Source organism: Acomys russatus, chromosome 15 (genome assembly GCF_903995435.1).
Source record: "Acomys russatus chromosome 15, mAcoRus1.1, whole genome shotgun sequence".
In the NCBI taxonomy this organism is placed as follows: Eukaryota; Metazoa; Chordata; class Mammalia; order Rodentia; family Muridae; genus Acomys; species Acomys russatus.
Window position 1 is genome coordinate 40,738,679 of NC_067151.1, and position 7,125 is coordinate 40,745,803.

Here is a 7,125-nt window from a genome sequence, read left to right on the forward strand (position 1 = left end):
ACTGAGGCCCCTTCCCAGCCCTTTCTTTGTATGTACGTAGCACATCTTTACCCATGCATCTGTCAATGAGCTTTTGAGTATAGTTTCTGCCTCTTGGCTGCTGTGATAGTTATGTGTTGTGCAAATATGTCTTTGAGACTTGCTTTGAATTCTTAGGAACATACACCCGGAAGTGAGATAGCCCAATGGTATGATAGTACAACTTTTAATGTTTTGAACAACCTACTGCTTTCCGTAATAGCTACACAATTTTACAATCCTGCCAATAGTGTACAAAGATGCTGGTTCCTGTGCATCATCCACAGATCCAGTCACTTCCTGTTCTTTGGACAGTGACTATTCTAATGGGTGTGGATGATGCCTAACGGTGGGTTTGAGTTCTATTTCTCTTGTGAATATTGCATTAATCATATAATTAATAATAATTTTGTATGTTCGCGTTTATGGTCACTTGTAAAAGCTCTTTCTGGCTGTCTATTCAAGCCATTTCCCCACATTTTAACTGGGTTACTAGCTAATGTCATCAACATCTCATATCGTATGCCAGGTCTTAGTTTCTTATCGCACATATAACTTGCAAATATTTTCTCTCATTCAAGGGGATAAATGAATGAGGGTTCCTCTTATATCTTCGCTGGCATTTGTTGTCCTTTTTTTTTTTTTGCGCAGAAAATTTAATTGCACATTAAATTCGCATTAGCCATCAGACACTGATCATATGGGCCACTTCCACTGGTCAGCAGGAGGCTCTTCCACCAGCGCCTCCCATGGCTTCCACGGCAGCATTTTCCTTGCCAGACTTTACTCATTTTCAGCCTGAAGAATCACCTCTTCTATTTCAGCACCCTGAAGCAAGTCTTCTCGTTTTTTAACATCTGGCTCCGCTTTGACTGTGTCCAGCTTCTTCTCACTGGTGATCCATTCTGTGTACTTTCTGTAGGCAGCATGTTGAGGGAAGTGCTCCAGGAGGTCAAGAATCCTTGTAGACAATACTGTTAGCCTCTCGTGTGGAGTGTCACACACCGCCAACCCCTCGAGGCCAGTAGTCTTCTTCGGTAAAGCCGCCATGACAGCTACCGGAGCCTGCAGCGCACGACCCTCTGGGAACGTTTCCCAGACCCTCTCTTTTCGTCCTTTGTTTTATTGGTAACAGCTATTCTGACTAGTACGAGAAAAAGGTTTCATTTTCTGAATAGTAAAAGAAAAGGTCCTACTCTGTAGAGTTGGGTTCTCACAGAGCTGAGTCACGTTGGAATGTTCTGATTCCTGCATCCCGGTTCTGCTGCTGCTGAATCTCCACCTCCACTTCCTACTAAACGCTAACATTATCACTGCAGAAAGTTCTTATAACCCGCACTGAGCCCACAGGACACACAGGATTCCTTTCATCTTGATAAAGAAAACACGGCTGGAATGAGGAACTGTGGGTCAGAATCTGAGATCTGCCATTGTGGTGATAATTTTAAGTGTTTAGGGGAATAATTGTTTCCCTCCAGAATTCATTAGTTGAAGCCTTATCTCCTAGTCCCCAGTACAGGATGTGACAGGGCCTTTAAATAAGCGATTTAAGTTTAAATGAGGTCATTAGAGTGACCCTTAATTAACTACAAACTAGTGCCTTATAAGAAAAGGCAGTTTGGACACACGTGGAGACCCTGAAACCTGGCGTACACAAGGAAAGGCCTGTGAGGACGCAGTAGGACGGAAGCTAACAGCCCAGCACAGTAGAAGATTTGCTAATGCCTGGTCTTATGATCTTGTAATTCCAGGCTTTAGAACTGGGCCATGCTTGGAGGGAGGCTTGTGTGTTTGGTCCACAGCTAATGAATGACAGTTTGAGGAGCTTGTAGACTTTTTAGGAGGAGAATATACTGTTATGGAGAGACAAGGGGGAAAATAAAATAGCATGAAATAGGGAGAGGGTGGAAGAAAAAAGGGAAAGTAGGGGATGTGGGGAGGGACAACTAACATTAAAGGCCACTTGAAAAAAACGTATGGAAACCTGCATCAGAAGAAGCTTCCTAAAACATATACATATACAAAAGGAATCCAAATAGAGTCACCAAATAATAGACACTTTATGCCACCAAGTAAATCCTCTATTGTCAGAATGGCTTACATCTTGTTAAGTCATTGGCCAAAGAAACCCCATGGAAAACCCCAAACATCACAGGCTATTCCACAAACTGACAGTAGTGACATTTGCACGTGTCGCTGAACACAGAGAAGTCAAGCCAGTGCCTAACTCGAAGCTTTACCCTTACTGACTAGAGTTCATGGCACTGGAAGGTACTCTGCGGGCTACCAGAAGAGATAGATAACCTCTGACACAGCTACAAACCCTGTGATCTGCAATAGTGACCTGTCCACAAGATACACTGGTAAAACAGCGCCATGGTTGTCACTGGAGTCACCAACCAATTTTCAATCGAATTGAAGGCTTTGAATGGGTATTTTCATTTGCTTGTCTTTCTGCCTTTTGTTTGTTCATTTTAATTTTTACTTTTGTGGAGGGTTTTAGTGTGCGTTTCTCATTTCATTTTTGTTTGTTTTTTAAAGAGAGATGGGAAAGAACATAAGATTGGGTGGGTAGGAAAGCGGCAAGGAGCAGGGAGGAATTGGGTGAGGAAAAAAACATGATCAAAATATATTTTGTATGAAAAAATTTCAATGAAAAGAATAAAGAGCAGCAAGAGTTCTTAACTGCTGAGCCACTCAGTCGTCCTTTGAATATATAATTTATTATAATGAGGGAGCAGCCTACGATTCTTTTGTACACATAACTGAACACCCAGAAGGAAAGATGTCAGCATTGCTGGCTCAGAACATTCAGAGAACTTCATGGGCCTGGGTCATTTTTTCTTCTCTATTTTTGTTTAATGGAACAAATTATGGACCTCCACTTCTTCCTTGGTGCGGCTGCCTCCAGCAACAAGGGCTAAATCCTTTCATATTCACACCTAAGAGGAGAAGGAGGAGAAGAGGACCAGCCCTTTTTTATTCATGTGTCATTAGCTGTGCTGGCTTAGACCTGGCTTTGGCAGTGTATTAAAAGTAGAATTCAGGTACTGTGAAAGATTTGAAGTGGTATTCTGACTAGAAAGGATGTAGGGAGGCACTAAAAAAAAAAATCTACAAAAACTAGGAGTCATTCCTTTAATTGCTGCTTCATAATGTTCTCTGTAGAATCATGTCCATTCGTGAAACCCAGATCATAACATAGTACATGGACACTGAAGTTAACCATCAGTATGTTGGATATAACTATTATTTGTAGAAATTTAGCTAAATCTTGATTTTTTTTTTAATACCACCATTTTCCTTGAGTATACAGAAGCCAGTATTTTTTTCTTCCAGATAAATTGAGCCTCTCTGCAAAGCTCTCAGACTCCAGGCCTTTTGTGAGATAAAGAAAAAGGCCCCAGAGGCCAACTGGAATGTGATAGTAATTAAGAAAATACAAAATGTGATAAACTATTGTGTTCTTTGCCAGAAGGAAAAATGATGCTTATAAGAGAAAGTCCCTTTGCAGCTAGGAAAGGAAATGTAAAAATAGTAACCATCTTCAGTGCGAACGAAGCACCATCCAGGGAAATCAGTTCTGGCTAAGGAAACCAAAGAAGTGTAGACAGCCGTGACTCAGAAACTCCTTTGCCTCATTGCTGCATCCTTGGAGCCATGTGGCTGGCAAAAAAAAAAAAAAGAAAAAAAAGAAAAAATAACCGAAAGCCAGCCAGATCAATAAACAATACCAACAAAGCGACAACAAACCCGGAAGAACTATACTTTCTTCTCTTCCTTGCAAAGTGGGACATCATTTGACAGGATCCAAGCCAAGGAGGTACAAGGGAAATTTTGTGGAAATTTTCTACAAAACTCTGATCTAGTCATTCAGAAGCCTCCCGTTCTTCCCTTTGTCTCCACTCTGCAAGATCCAGATTAATGGCTGGAGCCATTTCGTGAACAATTATCACTAGGAAAAAACCCCCACACCAAACAGTGACACAGAACACAGAAGAGCTAAATCTTAGCTAGAGACTGGAGATGACAGGGAGCTGCTGCCGCCCCATTCATTCGCCCACCTTGGGATACAGGAAGAGAAATGGCTACTCAGTTGAGGTTCTTAGCACGGTTTCCTTAGCTTGCAGCTGAATAGGATCCCTGATCATTCTACAGAACTTCACCAGCGTTTGCTCACTGGGCTCAAATGATGAATAGCGCCTTAAAAAGAACTAAGGTCGATAAAGATACAGCTGAGGAGGGGAGTGGTGCTGGATGAAAAGTGGGTTTATCTTACATAGAGAGAAGAGAAGGGTCATGCTCTTTATTCGTGTGAAAACACAAGTGAGACAATAGGGCTCCAAGGCTGGATTGAGAACAGATTTTTAAAGCATTATTGCTCAGTTTAACTTGAAACTCTGTGGGGCCAGTTCAAAAGGCCACGTATGGCCAGTGACCACTATTGGATAGCACGTTTTTAGAACCTTAAATTTGGGTTCGTTGCAAGATGCTTAAGAGCATTGGCAGTTCTTACTAGAATATGGGTTCAGTTCTCAGCACACGCATCAGGAGGCTTACAACCACCGGTAACTTCAGTTCCAGGGAATCTGATACCCTCTGGCCTCCAAAGGCATTTGCACATAGGTGATACACATAAATACACTCAGGCACATGCAGGTACATGTAAAATAAAATAACTATTAGAACCTAAAATTTTATATTTAAAAGCTTTGAAGTTTAAACTACAGAAGTGCCAAAACCATACTTTAAATTTTAATAAAACTTTTAATATATTCCTGACATTAGTGGTATTGTATTTGTCCCCAAATATTACAGATTTGGAAGACAAATACAAATATATTGTTTCCTGTTGGAGGAGGGTCTGTGCACTGTGTTTTCAGATGCTGATTTCAGAGCCCTGAGATCTGGTTACCACCCTGCCACAGGCATTGTTATAAATGTTGAACCATCCCCTGTATCCATGTGATGTAAGGAATGCTCCCCAACTCTCCCTGATTGGTTAATAAAGATGCTGAAGCCTGTGACTGGGCAGAAGAGAGGTAGGTGGGGCTTAGGGATCCCAGAGAGAAAGGAGTCACCGTGGGGCAGAATTGACAATGAACATGAGGCCATGAGGACAGATGGAACAGAAGCTGCTCCGACAAAGCAACTTATTGGCAAGTAACTTGGGATGCGTAGCTTAGCGATAACAAAATAGCTGAGAGGCTTAACATCTGCCCAGCCCCAGTGTATTAGGCTTACCAAAATTCTAACAGGTTTGTGCCACTTATTTATAAAGATGAGATTAAGGATTAACTACTACCATATTAGTAAGCAGCTTTGATTAATATTAATAGAATAATTAATTCCACAACAAATTGGTGCCCAAAGTGGGGGCGTCAAATGTAGACAGAGCGGTAGTTAATAATCATAAGAATCAATATGAAATACTAATTACCATTTTACAGTTTCCAGAGCTAGCCATCATTTTATGCTTCTGTGGGACAGTTATAGAGACGACGTGGAGCAGTCAATGGGTTCTCTTAATCTTTGCTCACTTTTTTCACAGGAACATTTTTCTAAATATTTCTAAGAAAAAGAGACATGAGTCAGAATGAAAACAAATCCAGACACTACAGATAACTATTACCAGAAAGTCAGTAACCTGTCTTCTTGAGCCCCCCCCCTTTTTTTTTGTCAGGAGGTAAGGATGGAGATTTTTTGCATATATTTGTGTGTGTCTGTAATGAGGACACTTGTGTGGGTGTGCAATGCCAGAACACACACACGGAGGTCAGCAGACAACATATTGGAGTTGGTTCTTTCTACCATGTGAGTTTCAAGGATTGAGCTCAGGTTACCTGGCCTGGGCTGCTATCACGGAATTGATTTCATGGAATAATTTCAGCGGTCTTTGAAATTTTGTATGTTCAAATACTTTGGTAGAGTGAGATTGATTCCACTTTTCAATTTTTTTTTAAATTTATTGTGTATATGTATTTGCTGGCACGAGTTTATTTGTACCAGGTGTGTGCAGGAGTCTGCTGAGACCTGAGGAAGGTATCAGCTCCCCTGGGACTGAAGCTACAGGAGGTTGTGAGCTGTCACATGGGCACAAGGAACTGAACCCCTGTCTCACGCAAGAACAGCAAAAGCTCTTAACCCCTGAGCCAGCCACAAGATTAGACTTTTCACACTACTCTTCACTCTTAACATTATTTCACAAGCCTTTTTCTGTCACGAAAATTCCTCAAAACTATTCTCACTAACTTTACTTTATACTACCTTCATATTAATAAGCTAAAGTTGTTCTGTTAGTTTAATGTAGACATGGAGGTTATTCCAAGCCTTGTGCTTCCCTTAATAATTTTTTACTAGCCAGCTTCATACAGAAAACTGTTCTCCAGCCTTTGTTTATTGCTTTGTGAGGGATTTCCAGTGGCACAGTTGCTAAATACAATGCATAAACAATATGGAGAATAATATCCATCTCTGCTAAAAAAAAGATTTATTGGAATTTTTAAGTGTGTGTGTGTGTGTGTGTGTGTGTGTGTGTGTGTGTGTGTGTGTTCAGATTCCCAGAGCTAGAGTTACAGGTGCATGAGGTGCTGGGAACTGAAGACAGGAATAGCCCATATCTCCAGCACACACATGCACACACTTGATAGAGACTTTGCCAAACTGTTTTCTGGAAAGGTTTGAACCAATTACACTCTTTCCAAAAATTGCCTGAACACATATATCCCTGCACACTGAGCCCACATTCTGTAATTCCCTCTTTAAAAAGCCACAGAGAAGGAGACTCAAGATGCTGACGTGGGGAAATTTACATTAAGGGCTTCGGTTTCTAACTTGTCCTGCTTAGAGTGAGGCTTGGTTGCCTTTGTCAGTTAACCACCAGTATTCTTCCTTCCAGATTGCCACACTGTTTGTTAATCTGTGAAGGACTTACAATGCTTGTTTTGTTTGTCATTTTACACTCTTCCATTTTTCTTTTTATAATTGTTTTTTAGAATAGCTAATAAAGTAGAAATAGAAAAGGGCGAATCCTTCCCATCCTCGTCTCCCCCAAACCTTCTCACTGGATAATGCTTGTATTCAATGCTTTTCTTGCTTCCTTTTATT

General features: G+C 41.0%; 1 pseudogene; it reads right to left on the minus strand.

Annotated features, from left to right (window-relative positions):
* Nucleotides 1–714: 714 nt before the first annotated feature.
* Nucleotides 715–1,068, minus strand: LOC127198915 (NADH dehydrogenase [ubiquinone] 1 alpha subcomplex subunit 5-like; annotated as a pseudogene).
* Between the last annotated feature and the right edge of the window lie 6,057 nt (nt 1,069–7,125).